At 39.5% G+C, this 22,778-nt stretch overlaps 1 protein-coding gene across 7 annotated transcripts in view; it reads right to left on the reverse strand.

Annotated features, from left to right (window-relative positions):
* Positions 1 to 22,778, reverse strand: part of LOC129724163 (inactive dipeptidyl peptidase 10) — a 1,205,782-nt gene that overhangs the window by 276,230 nt on the left and 906,774 nt on the right. The window lies entirely within an intron of this gene.

Below are 22,778 nucleotides of genomic sequence, written 5' to 3' on the forward strand. Positions count from 1 at the left end.
CAAATGAATTACAAATTCCTGCATAACTAGAGAACTATTTAAGTAAATGAAACTGAATTTTGCATGTAGAGGTTTTGGGGAGTACAAAAATATTTCAAAGATGGTTTGACACTCTTTCCTGCATTGGAAAGAAAAGCTCTCATACAACACAATACAATTTATGCATAACACAGATTTCTGCATAACTCTTCCAAGTAACATCAAGTTATAAACAAGTTATAAATAAATTGCATGAAAACCATGAGGTTTTAATCCATTCTTATTGATGTTGTATATCAGAATTAAAGCTTAAAGTTGTATACAGGGTGCCAAATTGAACATATACTACTCTATAAGTTGTTCTTCTTCTACGCTATAAGTTGTTCTTTGGCACCAAGCATCTAACTCTTCTAGTTTAGCTGCTATTTCACTTTAAAATGAATAAGTCGCGCCTTCATTTAGTGTGAATCTTACCTCGTTTGCAGAGCTGCATGCCAGCGCGGGTCGACGTGTGCCGATCGTCGAGGGCGCACAATGCATGTGTGAACACTGGCAGTACCTAACAGTCCCGGACCAGCAGCGGGAGGTCGCCTAGGGATGGTGAGGGTCGAACCTGGAACAGTCGACTCCTCGCTAAAGCCACAAGTACTCGGAAGCACATCTGACGAAGCGAATAAAGTCGCTCCCGTCACCCAAATGCACTAACCCGCTTATTGGGACTGATGCCAGTAAGGTCCCAATTATGGCAACTGGCTGCGTAGTAAATGGATATGAGTTGGATTTCGTAATGGTTCTATGTCCTCAGGCTGGCACCTGCATCGAGCTCCATAGTAAAGTCGTGTGACTATGGCTTGAAACTGCAAGGTGGTATCCGGTGCAGGGGGCTCCGTCCCATAAAACCTAGCAAGCCTTTCAGTACGTTCCGAATTCATTGCCTGGTGGGGACCAGGCAGGAGTAGCATCAGATGGTTGTTCCTGACTTGAGCCAGTCGGGGGAGTCACAGTTGCTTATAAGGCGCTATGACTGTCTACCCTAGCCATGACCTGATTGCTCCGGCATAGACCACCATGGGAACACATAGACGACTACGCCACCATGGACAAGGATAGCGGCTGGAAGGGAGACTCATTTAACACAAATGAATCCATTGAAGACAAAAATGACGGATGTGGAGAGATTACCAAATCCCTTCGGGTGAAGTGGCATCCAGCGGTCTCCGCAGAAGAAGGTGGAGACGGATGCGGCGAAGCCTGGATGTGAAAACGGAGAATCCGTCCGTGTCCACATCAGACATATCGCTCTACGGTCACTTGCTAGTCAAGGCCGGTGGAAGGTACCTGGACACGCGGCCTAGAGTGGCGGCGCTGTCCGAAAAACTCGACGCTATATCGAGTTCTCGGCGAACAAGCAGAATATCGCTGGAGACCTGAAGCAGAGCCTCATCCTTATTCGGAGCACCATTGATGAACCCAGGAAAGAGTACTAGGAACTCATAGCTCGAGTGGAGGCGGCCGAGAAAGCGGCCAAGACCAGGAAGGCAACTGCATCCAAAGAGGTGCAGACAGACGCTTCCTCGTTCGCGGCGGCTAAGCGACCAAGACAGTCCCCGAAGAAGCGGCCCCCGGGAACACCAAGAAACGGAAGGTCGTGTAACTTCCGCGGGATAGCACACCAACCGGTTCAAGGTCCGCCGGGAAACCGGCCGAGGTGGAGGCTATGGGCAACCCTTGGACTGCTGTAGAAGGTAGAAAGCAGAACTGCGAATTTTCACTGTCGGCAACAGAATATCACTTGAAGGCTGTGAATATCGATCTCAGCACGAACAAGCTGGAAATAAAATTAGTTTCAGGTTCAATCAGTTGACAGTAGTAATACTGATTACTGCGATTTCGCACGCGCTGTCTTGTTTCAGTGATGTTTATGTGTTTGAGAATGTAGATGCTTATTTACTTCATCGGCCTTGTGCATTGGATTGGTTCAGATCGAATATATTTAATATTTTTCTAGACAATATCATTTTTTTTTCACTGACATGATTATCAATGAGAATTGAAACAGGCGGCACTCAATATCAGTTTTAATCTGAGAGAATCAAATTGCAGTTGTGTGATATTCATTTTGCAATTTAGAAATGTCGCTGCTCTGGTAGGAAGCGTCGGGAATGTGCGACGCGCCAAGATGGTGGAGCGGCCAGCAGGCCAAAAAAGATCAAGAAGACGTGGAGTCGGGCGGATGCCCTCATACTCAAGACATAATGGTCCAAGTACTTAAAAGTTTTGAAGAAGGTGAGGGGTGAAACCAAGCTCATTGGACTCATTTTCATTTTCAATTGGACTCACAAAATTCAAATTTGAATTATGAACAGTCTCAAACTGCTGAGCAAGTCTTTGAGCCTTTTGTTCATTGGATACAAGAAAACGTTTACCATCTTTTAAAACTTGTAGAGGCTTTGGAGGTTTTTTGAGTATCTTCGACAGCTTCCAAAAGGGTTTTGAATATGGTTTCAGTTTTTCAACTTAAGTCTCAAAATTTTGATTTCTCAGAAGAGTAGATCTATGTTTAATCTCTTTCTGTAAATATTTATAAATAGTTTTAAAGACAGGGTCACGAGATCGTCGATATTGACGTCTGCGGACATTTTTCAAATGAATTAGAAGGTGAAGATTTTCGTCAATTATTGGTCCTGGCATCAATAATTGCACATTTTAGGGCTTCTAGAGCGGAATCAATGTTCACTTCGTTTTGCAAATCAAGCTTGTTATTGAAATTACTCCCAATATGAGTTTTATATCTCTCCCAATTAGCCTTGTGATACTTAAAAACTGAGATCATAGGGCTGAAAACTGATTCATGTGATACAGAAAAAGTTATTGGAAGATGGTCAGAATCAAAATCAGCATACTTTTTCTTTTTCATTGGCTTTTTCGGATGAGAAAATTAAAAAAAACTTTGCTTCAACCATCATCAGACACCTAAAACATTTATTGTCAAATTAAATTACAGTTCTATATTTGAACGCTCCACACTTACTAATTGCTGTGTGCAACCTGTCGGCGAGTCTGAAAAACTACACTAACAAATTTTCTCTACCTAACACCCCATATCGCCCACTTCGTCATCGATAGTGTCCGAGACAATAGTCCGTTGTAAGTGGTGTTCAAATTTCCACACTCACGCTGCAGGTTCACCGTTCGGCTTTCACCTTGCATTTTGATATGGCATACCGCCGCTATCATCCTGGTCGCCGGGTTTTCTATACTTTCAAGTATTGCGGTATTTACAAAATTAAAGACATGTCTCTCTTCCATTGCGTGTACAGCTAGTCCTGATCTCGGGTTCCTATTCCTGCAATCGTTTTTATGTTCCGCTATCCTCACCTCCAGCATGCGTTTCGTTAGGTCCACGTACGATTTTCCATCGTTTGTTCCACACGGTATGGAATATACTACGTTCTTATTCTTCCCTGGTGGTACTGGGTCCTTAATTTTACTAAATATATTATATTTTATCTTGTTTTGTGGTCATGAGGCTAGAGTCATATTATTTCGTTGCAGTATTTTCTTAAGTTTTTTTTTTCACTTAGGCCCGGTACGTATGGGGCCGATATGATTTTTTGTGGTTGTGTTGTTCTTTTCTGTTTCTAGTGTGTTATAGTGTTTGTGTACTCTGTCATTTCTTATTTTATAGATAAACCATGATGGGTAGTTGTTTTTGGCCAAAAGCTGTGTTACTTGGTTAAGTGCTTCCTCACGTTTTCCCTTACAGGACAGTTTGATCGCCCGATCAAAAAGAGCAATTTCAGTATTTTGTTTCTGTTGAAATGGGCTTTTGGACGTGTAGTCTAAATACCTTCCATTCAGTTGTTTGGACAACCAAGCTATGGTGATTTGGCTATTTGCCCGTTCTAGCATCATATCCAGGAATTTGATTTTTCCTTCTACTTCCATTTCCACCGTGAACTGTAAACGATCGTGAAATCCATTGAATGTGTCTACGATCGTTTAAATGTGCTCCACTCTCGCTATACACATACACATGCAGTCATCCACGTACCGTTTCTACTTCTTTACCTGTATCTGTTTGGCCTCTAGAGCAAAATCATTTCAAATCGCCTGGATATACGCGAAAATTTAATCGACCATTTTTGATTTGAATGAAACTTTGCACACGTATTTGGCTTAGCAAACTGAGCATTTTTCACAGGTGGAGAGATTTTTTACACCCATGAGTTACATTCTAAAAGGGCGTATGCCTTTTGGCACAGGTTTCATTCGAAGCATTGTAGCCCAGAAACCGTTGGTTGTATAGAAAAAATGTCTGAGAATGAGTTGTAGGGAATTAAAAATGCACCATAAAAAAATATACATTGTACAAAAAAAATTTTTTTGACCAAAAAAAAAAATAAATGTTAATTTCAATTTAAAAATAAAAAGTTGAATTTTTTTTTATTTTTTTTTAACCCGTAAAGACCCGGGACGGAACTTTTTTTTAGAAACCCAAATATGTCTGTGCCTTTTTTTATTTTTTCCTACTGATTGAACAAACGCATGGATTTATAATACGTATCAAATGTCCTTTGCATCAAATCATGTCGAGTAGATGAAATACGATTAACAAAAGTAAATTTTGAAGTTACCAAATTATTTCAGTGCAAAATCACATAACTACGTATTTTCATAGAAAGTCAAAAAAGATGTTCTACTGAGGGAAATTGTAGCTGTGTCCTTCAAGTTTTCTACTCTACATTTTTAGAATTAGGTCTTCTAAGTCCAAATATGTTAAAAGATTCATTCTAGCATATACAGATTTTGAGAAAAACTAGTTTGAATTCACTAAAGTACGAATTTTCATGGAAATTCAATTTTCTCAGTCTCTCACAGTAGGTTTCTATTTTGTTTTTCCATTTTTCAACTTTGCATTTTTAGAAAATATGCTATGCTATGCTGCTATGCTATGCTATGCTATTTTCAACTTTGCATTTTTAGAAAAAGGTCTCCTGAATTCAAATATGGCGAAAGATTTATTCTAGCATGAACAGATTTTGAGAAAAACAAGTTTGAATTCACTAAAGTACGAATTTTCATGGAAATTCGATTTTCTCAGTCTCTCACAGTAGGTTTCTATTTTGTTTTTCCATTTTTCAACTTTACAATTTTAGAAAAAGGTCTCCTGAATTCAAATATGGCAAAAGATTTATTCTAGCATGAACAGATTTTGAGAAAAACAAGTTTGAATTCACTAAAGTATGAATTTTCATGGAAATACGATTTTCTCAGTCTCTCACAATAGGTTTCATTTTTTTTCCATTTTTCAACTTTGCATTTCTAGAAAAAGGTCTCCTGAATTCAAATATGGCGAAAGATTTCTTCTAGCATGAACAGATTTTGAGAAAAACAAGTTTGAAATCACTAAAGTACGGATTTTCATGGAAATTCTATTTTCTCAGTCTCTCACAGTAGGTTTCTATTGTGTTTTTCCATTTTTCAACTTTACATTTTTAGAAAAAGGTCTCCTGAATTCGAATATGGCGAAAGATTTATTCTAGCATGAACAGATTTTGAGAAAAACAAGTTTGAATTCACTAAAGTACGAATTTTCATGGAAATTCGATTTTCTCAGTCTCTCACAGTAGGTTTCTATTTTGTTTTTCCATTTTTCAACTTTGCATTTTTAGAAAAAGGTCTCCTGAATTCAAATATGGCGAAAGATTTATTCTAGCATGAACAGATTTTGAGAAAAACAAGTTTGAATTCACTAAAGTACGAATTTTCATGGAAATTCGATTTTCTCAGTCTCTCACAGTAGGTTTCTATTTTGTTTTTACATTTTTCAACTTTACAATTTTAGAAAAAGGTCTCCTGAATTCAAATATGGCAAAAGATTTATTCTAGCATGAACAGATTTTGAGAAAAACAAGTTTGAATTCACTAAAGTACGAATTTTCATGGAAATTCGATTTTCTCAGTCTCTCACAGTAGGTTTCATTTTTTTTTCCATTTTTCATCTTTGCATTTCTAGAAAAAGGTCTCCTGAATTCAAATATGGCGAAAGATTTCTTCTAGCATGAACAGATTTTGAGAAAAACAAGTTTTAATTCACTAAAGTACGGATTTTCATGGAAATTCGATTTTCTCAGTCTCTCACAGTAGGTTTCTATTGTGTTTTTCCATTTTTCAACTTTACATTTTTAGAAAAAGGTCTCCTGAATTCGAATATGGCGAAAGATTTATTCTAGCATGAAAAGATTTTGAGAAAAACAAGTTTGAATTCACTAAAGTACGAATTTTCATGGAAATTCGATTTTCTCAGTCTCTCACAGCAGGTTCCTATTTTGTTTTTCCATTTTTCAACTCTACATTTTTAGAAAAAGGTCTCCTGAATTCAAATATGGCGAAAGATTTATTCTAGCATGAACAGATTTTGAGAAAAACAAGTTTGAATTCACTAAAGTACGAATTTTCATGGAAATTTGATTTTCTCAGTCTCTCACAGTAGGTTTCTATTTTGTTTTTCCATTTTTCAACTTAACATTTTTAGAAAAAGGTCTCTTGAATTCAAATAGGGCGAAAGATTCATTCTAGCATGAACAGATTTTGAGAAAAACAAGTTTGAATTCACTAAAGTACGAATTTTCATGGAAATTCGATTTTCTCAGTCTCTCACAGTAGGTATCTATTTTGTTTTTCCATTTTTAAACTTTACATTTTTAGAAAAAGGTCTCCTGAATTCAAATATGGCGAAAGATTTATTCTAGCATGAACAGATTTTGAGAAAAACAAGTTTGAATTCACTAAAGTACGAATTTTCATGGAAATTCGATTTTCTCAGTCTCTCACAGTAGGTTTCTATTTTGTTTTTCCATTTTTCAACTTTACATTTTTAGAAAAAGGTCTCCTGAATTCAAATATGGCGAAAGATTTATTCTAGCATGAACAGATTTTGAGAAAAACAAGTTTGAATTCACTAAAGTACGAATTTTCATGGAAATTTGATTTTCTCAGTCTCTCACAGTAGATTTTTGTTTTATTTTTCCATTTTTCAACTTTGCATTTTTATTAAAGGTCTCCTTAATCCAAATATGGCGAAAGATTTATTCAAGCATGAACAGATTTTGAGAAAAACAAGTTTGAATTCACTAAAGTACGAATTTTCATGGAAATTCGATTTTCTCAGTCTCTCACAGTAGGTTTCTATTTTGTTTTTCCATTTTTCAACTTTACATTTTTAGAAAAAGGTCTCCTGAATTCAAATATGGAAAAAGATTTATTCTAGCATGAACAGATTTTGAGAAAAACAAGTTTGAATTCACTAAAGTACGAATTTTCATGAAAATTCGATTTTCTCAGTCTCTCAAAGTAGGTTTCTATTTTGTTTTTCCATTTTTCAACTTAACATTTTTAGAAAAAGGTCTCCTGAATTCAAATATGGCGAAAGATTTATTCTAGCATGAACAGATTTTGAGAAAAACAAGTTTGAATTCACTAAAGTACGAATTTTCATGGAAATTCGATTTTCTCAGTCTCTAACAGTAGGTTTCTATTTTGTTTTTCCATTTTTCAACTTTACATTTTTGGAAAAAGGTCTCCTGAATTCAAATATGGCGAAAGATTTATTCTAGCATGAACAGATTTTGAGAAAAACAAGTTTGAATTCACTAAAGTACGAATTTTCATGGAAATTCGATTTTCTCAGTCTCTCACAGTAGGTATCTATTTTGTTTTTCCATTTTTCAACTTTACATTTTTAGAAAAAGGTCTCCTGAATTCAAATATGGCGAAAGATTTATTCTAGAATGAACAGATTTTGAGAAAAACAAGTTTGAATTCACTGAAGTACGAATTTTCATGGAAATTCGATTTTCTCAGTCTCTCACAGTAGGTTTCTATTGTGTTTTTCCATTTTTCAACTTTACATTTTTAGAAAAAGGTCTCCTGAATTCGAATATGGCGAAAGATTTATTCTAGCATGAACAGATTTTGAGAAAAACAAGTTTGAATTCACTAAAGTACGAATTTTCATGGAAATTCGATTTTCTCAGTCTCTCACAGTAGGTTTCTATTTTGTTTTTCCATTTTTCAACTTTGCATTTTTAGAAAAAGGTCTCCTGAATTCAAATATGGCGAAAGATTTATTCTAGCATGAACAGATTTTGAGAAAAACAAGTTTGAATTCACTAAAGTACGAATTTTCATGGAAATTCGATTTTCTCAGTCTCTCACAGTAGGTTTCTATTTTGTTTTTACATTTTTCAACTTTACAATTTTAGAAAAAGGTCTCCTGAATTCAAATATGGCAAAAGATTTATTCTAGCATGAACAGATTTTGAGAAAAACAAGTTTGAATTCACTAAAGTACGAATTTTCATGGAAATTCGATTTTCTCAGTCTCTCACAGTAGGTTTCTATTTTGTTTTTACATTTTTCAACTTTACAATTTTAGAAAAAGGTCTCCTGAATTCAAATATGGCAAAAGATTTATTCTAGCATGAACAGATTTTGAGAAAAACAAGTTTGAATTCACTAAAGTACGAATTTTCATGGAAATTCGATTTTCTCAGTCTCTCACAGTAGGTTTCTATTGTGTTTTTCCATTTTTCAACTTTACATTTTTAGAAAAAGGTCTCCTAAATTCGAATATGGCGAAAGATTTATTCTAGCATGAAAAGACTTTGAGAAAAACAAGTTTGAATTCACTAAAGTACGAATTTTCATGGAAATTCGATTTTCTCAGTCTCTCACAGCAGGTTCCTATTTTGTTTTTCCATTTTTCAACTTTACATTTTTAGAAAAAGGTCTCCTGAATTCAAATATGGCGAAAGATTTATTCTAGCATGAACAGATTTTGAGAAAAACAAGTTTGAATTCACTAAAGTACGAATTTTCATGGAAATTTGATTTTCTCAGTCTCTCACAGTAGGTTTCTATTTTGTTTTTCCATTTTTCAACTTTACATTTTTAGAAAAAGGTCTCTTGAATTCAAATAGGGCGAAAGATTCATTCTAGCATGAACAGATTTTGAGAAAAACAAGTTTGAATTCACTAAAGTACGAATTTTCATGGAAATTCGATTTTCTCAGTCTCTCACAGTAGGTATCTATTTTGTTTTTCCATTTTACAACTTAACATTTTTAGAAAAAGGTCTCCTGAATTCAAATATGGCGAAAGATTTATTCTAGCATGAACAGATTTTGAGAAAAACAAGTTTGAATTCACTAAAGTACGAATTTTCATGGAAATTCGATTTTCTCAGTCTCTCACAGTAGGTATCTATTTTGTTTTTCCATTTTTCAACTTTACATTTTTAGAAAAAGGTCTCCTGAATTCAAATATGGCGAAAGATTTATTCTAGCATGAACAGATTTTGAGAAAAACAAGTTTGAATTCACTAAAGTACGAATTTTCATGGAAATTTGATTTTCTCAGTCTCTCACAGTAGATTTTTGTTTTATTTTTCCATTTTTCAACTTTGCATTTTTATTAAAGGTCTCCTTAATCCAAATATGGCGAAAGATTTATTCTAGCATGAACTGATTTTGAGAAAAACAAGTTTGAATTCACTAAAGTACGAATTTTCATGGAAATTCGATTTTCTCAGTCTCTCACAGTAGGTTTCTATTTTGTTTTTCCATTTTTCAACTTTACATTTTTAGAAAAAGGTCTCCTGAATTCAAATATGGAAAAAGATTTATTCTAGCATGAACAGATTTTGAGAAAAACAAGTTTGAATTCACTAAAGTACGAATTTTCATGAAAATTCGATTTTCTCAGTCTCTCAAAGTAGGTTTCTATTTTGTTTTTCCATTTTTCAACTTTACATTTTTTGAAAAAGGTCTCCTGAATTCAAATATGGCGAAAGATTTATTCTAGCATGAACAGATTTTGAGAAAAACAAGTTTGAATTCACTAAAGTACGAATTTTCATGGAAATTCGATTTTCTCAGTCTCTCACAGTAGGTTTCTATTTTGTTTTTCCATTTTTCAACTTTACATTTTTGGAAAAAGGTCTCCTGAATTCAAATATGGCGAAAGATTTATTCTAGCATGAACAGATTTTGAGAAAAACAAGTTTGAATTCACTAAAGTACGAATTTTCATGGAAATTCGATTTTCTCAGTCTCTCACAGTAGGTATCTATTTTGTTTTTCCATTTTTCAACTTTACATTTTTAGAAAAAGGTCTCCTGAATTCAAATATGGCGAAAGATTTATTGTAGCATGAACAGATTTTGAGAAAAACAAGTTTGAATTCACTAAAGTACGAATTTTCATGGAAATTCGATTTTCTCAGTCTCTCACAGTAGGTTTCTATTTTTTTTTCCATTTTTCAACTTTACATTTTTAGAAAAAGGTCTTCTGAGTTCAAATATGGCGAAAGATTTATTGTAGCATGAACAGATTTTGAGAAAAACAAGTTTGAATTCACTAAAGTACGAATTTTCATGGAAATTTGATTTTCTCAGTCTCTCACAGTAGATTTTTGTTTTATTTTTCCATTTTTTAACTTTGCATTTTTATAAAAGGTCTCTTGAATCCAAATATGGCGAAAGATTTATTCTAGCATGAACTGATTTTGAGAAAAACAAGTTCGAATTCACTAAAGTACGAATTTTCATGGAAATTCGATTTTCTCAGTCTCTCACAGTAGGTTTCTATTTTGTTTTTCCATTTTTCAACTTTACATTTTTAGAAAAAGGTCTCCTGAATTCAAATATGGCGAAAGATTTATTCTAGCATGAACAGATTTTGAGAAAAACAAGTTTGAATTCACTAAAGTACGAATTTTCATGGAAATTCGATTTTCTCAGTCTCTCACAGTAGGTTTCTATTTTGTTTTTCCATTTTTCAACTTTACGTTTTTAGAAAAAGGTCTCCTGAATTCAAATATGGCGAAAGATTTCTTCTAGCATGAACAGATTTTGAGAAAAACAAGTTTGAATTCACTGAAGTACGAATTTTCATGGAAATTCGATTTTCTCAGTCTCTCACAGTAGGTTTCTATTTTGTTTTTCCATTTTTCAACTTTACAATTTTAGAAAAAGGTCTCCTGAATTCAAATATGGCGAAAGATTTATTCTAGCATGAACAGATTTTGAGAAAAACAAGTTTGAATCCACTAAAGTACGAATTTTCATGGAAATTTGATTTTCTCAGTCTCTCACAGTAGATTTTTGTTTTATTTTTCCATTTTTTAACTTTGCATTTTTAGAAGAGGTCTCCTGAATCCAAACATGGCGAAAGATTTATTCTAGTATAAACTGATTTCGAGAAAAACGAGTTTGAACTCACTAAGGTACTAAGGTACTCACTAAGGTACACTAAGGTACACACTAACACAAACGTTTTGCGGTGCCAGTGCTCACATCGATTTTTTTTATCTTCGTTGGTTTGGTTGGTTATTCGTAGTTCCGACCGTAGTCTCCGTATAAATTGTCCAAGAAAACAAAAAAAAACTCTAACGTCCGCTTTATTTACTCTAAAGACTAATCACAAGCCACGTGACTCTTTTTTTTTGTTTTAAAACTTGAAAGGCTTTAATTTTTTTTTCAGTTCGTATATTTCTAAACCAACCCGAGATTCCGTATGGTTTATAAATATACGAATTTTGCTCTATGCTATAAACCATAACTTTGATACCGAGTTGCTGGTATCTAGTTAGATACAGATATAATTAATTGTCTAAGACGTACATACTTTGATAATTTTAACCATGTTTCACTCAAAATCTGTTCATGCTAGAATAAATCTTTCGCCATATTTGAATTCAGGAGACCTTTTTCTAAAAATGTAAAGTTGAAAAATGGAAAAACAAAATAGAAACCCTCTGTGAGAGACTGAGAAAATCGAATTTCCATGAAAATTCGTATTTTAGTGAATTCAAACTTGTTTTTCTCAAAATCTGTTCATGCTAGAATAAATCTTTCGCCATATTCGAATTCAGGAGACCTTTTTCTAAAAATGTAAAGTTGAAAAATGGAAAAACAAAATAGAAACCTACTGTGAGAGACTGAGAAAATCGAATTTCCATGAAAATTCGTACTTTAGTGAATTCAAACTTGTTTTTCTCAAAATCTGTTCATGCTACAATAAATCTTTCGCCATATTTGAATTCAGGAGACCTTTTTCTAAAAATGCAAAGTTGAAAAATGGAAAAACAAAATAGAAACCTACTGTGAGAGACTGAGAAAATCGAATTTCCATGAAAATTCGTACTTTAGTGAATTCAAACTTGTTTTTCTCAAAATCTGTATATACAAGAATTAATCTTTTAACATATTTGGACTAAGAAGACCTAAGTCTAAAAATGTAGAGTAGAAAACTTGAAGGACACAGCTACAATCTCCCTCAGTAGAACATCTTTTTTGATTTTCTATGAAAATACGTAGTTATGTGATTTTGCACTGAAATAATTTGGTAACTTCAAAATTTACTTTTGTTAATCGTATTTCATCTACTCGACATGATTTGATACGTATGATAAATCCATGCGTTTGTTCAATCAGTAGGAAAAAATAAAAAAAGGCACAGACATATTTTGGTCTCACATAAACTGGGAGGGGTTCAGAGGGGTGGCACCCTTACCTAAACTTAGAGCAACTATTCCCCTTGAATAATATTCCGAGTTTACTCAAATCGGCCGCAGCATCGCTGAGAACGACCATTTTCTAAAAAAAAGTTCCGTCCCGGGTCTTTACGGGTTAAAGAAACTTGACGTTAATACGCAACTTTAAAAAAAAGTCCAGGATGGAGAAATGAAAAATAATTTTTTTATGGTAGATTAATTTTTTTTATGAAAATTCTAATTCAAACATTTTTCAAAATATTTGTATTCTGATGATTTTAAAAGATGCAGAAAGTCATTTTGAATCAAAAAGCTCTTGGTAGTAAACATTCTAAAGGCATTGGTTTTCGAGTTATTTCTAATTTAAGCTCGAAAAATTATAATTATTTAGGAAAATACACGTTTTCCTTAATTTGTCCATAGTTCTCCAGCAAAAACCATACGTTAATTGGAATGCTTGATCAAAAATATACAATTCATTCTTTGACAACAAAACGATTGGGCGAACGGTTCTCAAGAAAAGAGTTAAATGTTCTAAGTGATATTTATATATATATATATATATATATATATATATATATATATATATATATATATATATATATATATATATATATATATATATATATATATATATATATATATATATATATATATATATATATATATATATATATATATATATATATATATATATATATATATATATATATATATATATATATATTTTTCTTTTTTTTTTTTTCAGGTGGAGGGGAAATTTGCATCCAAACCCCTGAGGTGACCAACCTCAGGGAGTGTGGGGTTGGTTTGAATCAGTGACCGGACCCACTAAAACCCCTCCAGTCTCAAGCCCATAATACTCCCCGGGACCACCGCTAGGTATTGCTTCGGGGAGCGGCTTTTGTGCTCTGTGAACCCTCTTGGTTCTATAGATCTCTTTGCTAACTTAGCTAACTTACCTGGAGACTGGCCGTTAGCTAACACTGGCGTGTCAGTGGTCAACCTGTCGCCTGTTTTGCAATTCTAAAACTATTTGAGAGGCGGCTGTACAAACCGCCCTCCAAATGTTTGGGTCTTTACACATCCTCCGAACTAGGTTGTCCGGAGTGGTGTCTGGCCCGCTCACTACCATCATGTCGCTCCGCGCATGCACAAAACGAGGGCACACGAAGAAGACATGCTCAGCAGTTTCTTCCGCATCCGCACACTCGGGACACATGGGGGGCCCCGCATGCCCGTATCTGTGTAGATACTGCCTGAAGCAACCATGACCTGACAGGATCTGTGTCAAGTGGAAGTTAACTTCTCCATGGCGCCTCCCGACCCATCCGGATACGTCCGGAATAAGTCGATGCGTCCATCTACCCTTTGCGGAATTGGACCATTCCTGCTGCCATCTGATCATCGAGAATGACCTTCTGGTGCCTCGTATACCCCTTGTGTCACGTTGATCGAAGCATTCTACGTCCTCCTTAATGGCTATGCTGATAGGCATCATGCCGGACAGGACGCAGATTGCGTCGTATGACACTGTACGGTACGCGCTCACAACCCTCAGGCACATGAGCCTGTAGGTACTTTCCAGTTTTCGACGATGACTGTTGGTACCTAACGCTTTGGACCACGCTGGCCCACCAAACCTAAGTATGGACGAAACCACGCTGGCAAGAAGTTTACGCTTGCTGCCATATACCGCTGAGCTATTGGACATCATTCGAGATAGTCCTGCAGCGGCCGTTGAAGCCCTCTTACAGGCATAGTCGACGTGACTCTTAAATGTGAGCTTATCGTCAACCATAACCCCCACGAGCTTCGAGGAACGCCTTGAGGTAATGGTGCAGTCACCGACTCTGACCACCGCCTGTTGCTCTAATTTGCGGTTGTTCACAACCGTAACCTCCGTTTTATGGTGCGCTAACTCCAGTTTCCTAGAGTGCATCCAGTCTTCGACCTTGCGTATGTAGTGCGCGGCCGTCAACTCGACCTCTTCGATCGACTCGCCGTAGACCTCTAGCGTGATGTCGTCTGCGAAACCGACGATCACAACCCCTACAGGGAACTTTAGTTTCAACACCCCGTCATACATGACATTCCACAACACCGGGCCCAGGATGGAACCTTGCGGTACCCCTGCGGTGATTGGGACGCACTTCTGACCCTCCTCCGTGTTGTAAACTAGTACCCGATTCTGGAAATAATTTTCCAAAATCTTGTACAACGACACCGGTACGTGGATGCTCCTAAGCGCGAGCGCTATGGAGTCCCAACTGGCGCTATTGAATGCATTCTTCACGTCAAGCGTGACGATTGCGCAATAGCGAATGCACCAACTCTTACGCTGGAGTGCTACCTCTGCCGTCTTGGTGACAGAGATAATAGCATCCAGCGTGGATCTACCTTTCCGGAAGCCGAACTGGTTACTTGCCAGACCGTTTACACCCTCTGTGTACTTCACCAGTCTGTTGAGGATAATCCTCTCAAGCACCTTGCCCGTAGTGTCCAGCAGACAGATAGGTCTGCATGCCGATGGGTCCCCTGGCGGTTTCCCAGCCTTCGGCAACAGCACCAATCTCTGTCGCTTCCACCTGTCCGGAAAGAGGCAGTCATCCAGGCACTCCTGCATGACTGCTCGAAATAGATCGGGGGCCACTTTCATGGCCGTCCTGATGGCCAAGTTCGGGATTCCATCCGGTCCCGGTGCCTTGCTCACCTTTAGGGAGTTGGCGATCACGATGAGTTCCTCATTCGTAACCCTTACCTCCTCCACAACCTCTGCACGGCTGCCGTCTCTCACGGATTGGATGCCCGGCAGGTTGGCCGACCATCCCTGGTCTGTGTCTGAGATACTGGAACGTCGGACGTGAGACTCAGCAACCGGAGGCCAAGGATTTGGCTCGTGTCGTGGAAAGAGTCCCTCGATGATACGCTCCAGCATCGCTGGTGATCACTCTGCAGGCGCCAACACGCCTTTGGTCTTAGCCATTTAGACTCTGTAGGCGTTGCCCCACGGATTCGTATTGGCACTCGCGCATAGCCTACCGAAGCAGGCCCTTTTGCTCGCCTTTATCGCACTTTTAAGCGCCGATCTTGCAGATCCGAATACTACACGGCGCTCTACCCTCTGTGCATCGGTACGTGCACGTTGCAACCTCCGTCTTGCACGGAGGCACGCGCTACGGAGGTCCGCTATCGCGTCGGTCCACCAGTATACCGGTGACTTACCATTCCTAGGTTGGCGGGTCCTAGGCATGGTGGCGTCGCACGCCCGCGATAATGTGGCAACTAATTGGTCAGCACTCGGGCGGAGCCAACTGCCCCCCTCGCGCTCTCTTCTCATTGCTTCTGCAAATACCTCGGCATCGAAATGCGATGTCTTCCACCCGCGGACGGTCGGAGTATTGGCTCTACCCGTCGCCTGCCGCCTCACGTTCTGGACTACGCTATAGCAGACCGACTGGTGGTCACTATAGGTGTAGCCATCGTCTACCCTCCAGTTCACGATCAGTCCTGGGCTGGAGAACGTCACGTCGATGATCGACTCCGCACCATTTCTGCTGAATGTACACTTGGTTCCAACGTTGGCCAGATCTAGGTTGAGCTTTGCCAAAGCTTCCAACAAGATCTGACCCCTCCGGTTCGTGCGGCGGCTTCCCCACTCAACAGCCCAAGCGTTGAAGTCGCCCGCCACTACTAAGGGTGTTAGTCCCGTCAGCTCCATAGATAACAAATCGACCATCTGGGTGAACCTTTCGATAGACCAACGCGGCGGAGCATAACAACTGCAGTAGAACACTCCGTCCACCTTGGCAACCGCGTATCCTTCATTTGAGGTTGACACAACCTCCTGAACCGGGAACTTGCTGGTCGTGCATATGGCCGCCGTACTGGACTTATCTGCAACCCAATTACCGTTTCCGGGAGGAATGCAGTAGGGGTCCGATACGATTGTAATGTCCGACCGCGACTCAGACGCTGCTTGGTATAGCAGCTGCTGTGCCGCATAGCAATGGTTCAGGTTCAATTGTGTCACCCTCACGCCCGTGGTTTCGTGGCCGCCTTACCGGCTGGGCACCGTGGGCCTCCCATAAAGTGCTTGGCGTCCCGTTTTCCAGTACATACCAAGCACTTGGGAGGCTCCCCGCAGTCTTTAGCTTTATGGCCAGAACCACCACAACGCCTACATAACTGGCTCCTATCGGGCCCCTTGCAGGTCCAGGACTTGTGTCCTCCCTCGAAACACCTGAAGCAAACGTCCGGCTGCTGGATTATGCTCAGGGGACATACTGACCAGCCAACCTTAAGTTTGGCTGTCTTCAGGGCCAGAGTTGCATCGGCCGATGCAAGCCGGAAAGTGGCCACCTGGGTCCCCACTGGACCCTTTCGGAGGCGAATTACCTCAGTGGCTACTTCCACTCCGCACTTCTCCTTGAGGGCCTGTGCAATATCGCACCTCTCGGTGATTTCATCCAGGTTTTTGAGCTGGAGAGTCACCTCTGAGGTGAGTGCCCGAATTTGCACATCTTTCCCGAGGACCTGCTCGGCTACCGTCTTGTAGGGGAGGGGTCCAAGTACTCCGAAGTCTGAAAATGAGAGGCGAAACTCAGCTCAAGGACCTGGGAGCGGATGTGCGGACCATCCGTCGTTCTGGCACCGGAGAGATGATCCTTGAGCTCCGTAAGGATGCTAAAAACAAGGGCGCTGCCTACAAGTTGAGTATGAGGGCGTCGCCCCTGCTTCGCGCCTTCTTTCCCATTTTTGGACGATTTGTCGCCTTCTCGTCGTTGCGCTTGCTGTATTTTTGGCGCTTCCTTCCTCCCACGGTAACCCAAGGGTTTCCCGTAGCAGCCACTTCGGCAGACTTTTCGGCGGACTTGGAGGCCGTTGGTGTGCTATCTCGCGAGCTTAGCACAACCAACCGTTTCTTGCTGTTCTCGGTGGCTTCCCCCGGAGACTGCCTTGCTCTTTTTGCGGCTGACCCGGAGGCGCAAACCGCTGCAAACATGCAGGTGTCCGTTTGGACCGACTTCGTCGCCCTTCCGGTCACCTCCGTTGCATTCTTCTCTGCAGCCACCGCTCTTGCCTTGAGCTCGGCGTGCTTCTTCTTCGCAGCATCGACGGAGGACCGAAGCATGTAGAGAGCCTGCTTCAGGTACTTCGTCGTGTTGGTGCGACTTTTCGCAAACTCGATTATGGCATCGAGCTGCTCCGACAGCGCTACTACCTTCGGTAGCGTGTCTCGCTGTCTTCCGACCGCCTTTATCAACAGTGGACCAGCCACTGCGATGTCTTGCGTCGATCCGGTAGGCGTACTGCCTTTGCCGTCTTCGCAGGCGTCCTTTACTGCATCCATCTCCGCCTTTCTCGGCGGAGACCTCTGGATGCCTCCTCGTGCAAACGGGTTTTTCAACCCATCTGCGCCCAATTGTTGATCTTCATTATTACTGTTCATTTTTGTTAAGTGGGTCCCCCTTCCAGCCGCTATCCTTATCCATACTGGAGTGGTCGCCTATCTGGTCCCATGGTAGTCTATGCCGAAGCAGTGAGGCCATGGCTAGGGGCGGCTGCCATAGCGCCTTATGAGCAACTATGACACCCCCGACCGGCGCAAGTCAGGAAAGGACATCTGATCCCACTCCTGCCCGGTTCCCACCGGGCAATGAATTTGGAACGTAACAACGTTCAAGCCGTTGTCACACGACCTTACTAAGGGAGCTCGGCGCAGGTGCCAGCCCAGAATCGTGGTACGAAAACGAAATCCGACTCTAATCATATGGCGTTGCGACCAGTTACCGTAATTGGGAACTTACTGGCATCAATCCCAATGGGCGAATTAGTGCATTTGGGTGGTGGGAGCGGCACTATTCGCTCCGTCAGAGCTGCTTCCGGATAATGTGGCTTTTGTGAGAATTCGGCGGCCCAATGCCTGAGTCTCACCACAACCTAGGCTAGCTCTCGCTGATGGTCCGGGACTGCGTTCTTGCAGTTAGCACTCCCGTGGCCTACGGTAATCGCCAAATACCGACCCGTGGTGGCATACAGCTCTGCCATTATATATATATATATATATATATATATATATATATATATATATATATATATATATATATATATATATATATATATATATATATATATATATATGTATGTATATATATATATATATATATATATATATATATATATATATATATATATATATATATATATATATATATATATATATATATATATATATATATATATATATATATATATATATATATATATATATATATATATATATATATATATATATAAATATATATATATATAAGAATCAAATATTTATTTTCGAGTTTTATTATCTTAGGAACATGTTTTTGCCTTTCTCCTAGAAAGGTATAGCAATCACTTGCAAAACCGAAAGCATAAAAGTGCTCCAAAGGGCCGAATGCCATATATCACTCGACTCAGCTCGACGAGCTGAGCATTTTCTGTATGTATGTGTGTGTATGTGTATGTGTATGTGTATGTGTGTGTGTATGTGTGTGTATGTGTGTGTATGTGTGTGTATGTGCAGATTTTTATTCTCACTCACTTTTCTTAGAGAAGGCTGGACCGATTTTCATGGAATTAATTGCAAATAAAAGATCTCGTTGTCCCATAAGACCCTATTACATTTCATTGCGATCGGATTTTTAGTTTAGAGGTTATGTATCAAAATGTAAAAATCATGAAACATCATTGTCTCGAAAACTACACAACCGATTTGAACAAAATTGATTTCAAATGAACGGGATACCTAAAATACCCTTGACTTTTGAATTTCATAATAATTTAACTTGTGGTTCAAAAGTTATAACAAGAAACGTGTTTTGAAGACTACTTAATCTCACTCATGTTTCTCAGAGATGGCTGGACCGATTTCCATAAATTTAGTGTCAAATGGAAGGTCTAGTTGCCCCATAAGACCCTATTGATTTGGTTTTTAATCAGACTTTTACTTTTCCTGTTATGTTAAAAAATGTGAAATCCAGCTATGAAAAGGAACATATTCCGAAGACTACTTGAAATCACTCACTTTTCTCAGTGATGGCTGACCCGATTTCTACAAAATTAGTGTCAACTAATAAGTCTAGCTGCCTCGTAACACCCTTTTGAATTTTACTGTAATCGGACTGTAACTTCGTCTGTAAAATACCGAAATGTGAAAATCACGAAACTTCATTACCTCAGAAACTACACAACCGATTTGATCAATATTAATATCAGATGAGCGGGCTAGTTAAGGGTTAACTGATGAATTATGATTGAACACGTGGTTTCAAAGTTTGGCTGCCCTATACGTTCCCATTTCATTTGATTATAATTGAACTTAAGCCATCGTTATGTAATAAATTGTTAATAAAACAACGAAAGTCTATTATTTCAAAGATAACATGACTAATTTGAATATAACTAGTGTCATACGAACAAGTCATCTCTCAAACTTACAAATAACAAACTTCATTACAATTTGATATGTGAAGGGAGGTATACCTGGCGACTATTTACGGTATTCGGAGCTTAATACCAAGCTTAAAAGTTTGGCTAAAGCAAAGAAACGCGGATATTGGCGTCGGTTCGTGAACGAGACGTCGAGGGAGACATCGATGAGCACTCTTTGGAACACAGCCCGAAGAATGCGGAATCGCGTAACGGTCAACGAAAGCGAGGAAAGACTCCGTCGGTGGATATTTGATTTTGCCAGGAAAGTATGTCCGGACTCTGTTCCTGAGCAAAACATTGTTCGCGCTGCGTCTCCGGGCCACGACGCCATAGAATCACCTTTTACGATGGCAGAATTTTCAGTTGCCCTCCTGTCCTGTAACAATAACGCGCCTGGGTTAGATAGAATCAAATTCAACTTGTTGAAGAATCTACCCGGCAATGCCAAGAGGCGCTTGTTGAACTTGTTCAATAAGTTCCTGGAGCAAAACATTGTACCGCAGGATTGGAGGCAAGTGAAGGTGATCGCCATCCAAAAACCAGGGAAACCAGCTTCTGATCATAACTCTTATAGGCCGATTGCAATGCTATCCTGTATCCGGAAATTGATGGAAAAAATGATACTCCGTCGTTTAGACCATTGAGTCGAATCAAATGGTCTACTATCAGATACTCAATTTGGCTTCCGCCGTGCCAAAGGGACGAATGATTGTCTTGCGTTGCTTTCAACAGATATTCAGCTGGCGTATGCTCGCAAAGAACAAATGGCGTCTGCGTTCTTGGACATTAAGGGGGCTTTTGATTCCGTTTCTATTGACATTCTTTCGGGTAAACTTCACCGACAAGGATTTTCTCCAATTTTGAACAATTTTTTGCACAATTTGTTGTCCGAAAAGCACACGCATTTTACGCACGGCGATTTGGCAACTTTTCGCATTAGCTACATGGGTCTTCCCCAGGGCTCATGTTTAAGCCCCCTTCTTTACAACTTTTATGTAAATGACATCGACGAATGTCTGGCAAATTCATGCACGATAAGACAACTTGCAGACGACAGTGTAATCTCTGTTACAGGAGCCAAAGCTGCCGATTTGCAAGGACCATTGCAAGATACCTTGGACAATTTGTCTGCTTGGGCTTTACAGCTAGGTATCGAATTCTCTCCGGAGAAGACTGAGATAGTAGTTTTTTCTAGGAAGCATGAACCTGCTCAGCTTCAAACACAATTAATGGGTAAAACGATTTCTCAGGTTTTGGTACACAAATATCTTGGTGTCTGGTTCGACTCTAAAAGCACCTGGGGTTGTCACGTGAGGTATCTGATGAAAAAATGTCAACAAAGAGTGAATTTTCTTCGTACAATAACCGGACAATGGTGGGGAGCCCACCCAGGAGACCTTATAAGGCTTTCCAACAACGATACTGTCTGTTATTGAGTACGGGTGTTTCTGTTTCCGCTCGGCAGCAAACACACATTTGATCAAACTGGAGCGAATACAATATCGTTGTTTGAGTATCGCCTTGGGTTGCATGCAATCGACCCATACGATGAGTTTGGAGATCTTAGCTGGAGTACTACCATTGAAAAACCGCTTCTGGAGCCTGTCTTCTCGTATTCTAATCAAATGTGAGGTCTTGAACCGTCCCGTGATTGAAAATTTTGAAAGGTTAATCGAACTTAATTCTCAAACCCGTTTTATGACATTGTATTTCAATCACATGTCCCAAAATATTAACCCTTCTTCGAATATTCCAAATCGTGTCGACTTATCAAATACTTCTGATTCTACTGTGTTTTTCGATACATCCATGATAGAAGAAACTCGTGGAATCCCGGATCATTTACGCGTGCAGCAGATCCCTAAAAATTTTTCCATTAAATATCGAAATATCAACTGCGACAATATGTACTACACTGACGGATCACTTCTTGATGGGTCCACTGGCTTCGGTATCTTCAATAACAATTTAACCGTCTCCCATAAGCTCGATAATCCTGCTTCTGTTTACGTCGCAGAATTAGCTGCAATTCAGTACACCCTAGGGATTATCGAAAAAATGCCCACGGACCATTATTTCATCTTTACGGACAGTCTCAGTTCCATTGAGGCTCTCCGATCGATGAAAGATGTTAAGCACTCTCCGTATTTCCTGGGGAAAATACGGGAACATCTGAGTGCTTTATCCGAAAAATCTACTCAGATTACCTTAGCGTGGGTCCCTTCTCACTGCTCGATACCGGGTAATGAGAAAGCGGACTCTTTGGCTAAGGTGGGCGCAACAAACGGTGATATTTATGAAAGACCAATTGCCTTTAATGAATTTTTTGCATTTGTACGTCAGAATACGATCATCAGTTGGCAAAATTCTTGGACCAAGGGGGAGCTGGAAAGGTGGTTACATTCCATAATCCCCAAGGTATCGACGAACCCGTGGTTCAAGGGGTTGGATGTAAGTCGGGATTTCATTTGCGTGATGTCCCGGCTTATGTCCAATCACTATAGATTTGACGCGCATCTCCGTCGTGTTGGGCACGGGGAGAGTGGTATCTGTGCCTGCGGTGAAGGTTATCACGACATAGAGCACGTTGTTTGGTCATGCCCTGTACACCGTGACGCCAGGTCTAGATTAATAGCTTCCCTGCAGGCCGAAGGTAGGCAGCCGGCTGTTCCTGTTCGTGATGTCTTGGCGAGCCGTGACCTATCCTACATGTCCCTTATATACGTTTTCCTGAAATCCATCCACGCCCCAGTTTAGTCCTATCCCCTTCC

This window comes from Wyeomyia smithii, chromosome 2, assembly GCF_029784165.1.
Source record: "Wyeomyia smithii strain HCP4-BCI-WySm-NY-G18 chromosome 2, ASM2978416v1, whole genome shotgun sequence".
NCBI lineage: Eukaryota > Metazoa > Arthropoda > Insecta > Diptera > Culicidae > Wyeomyia > Wyeomyia smithii.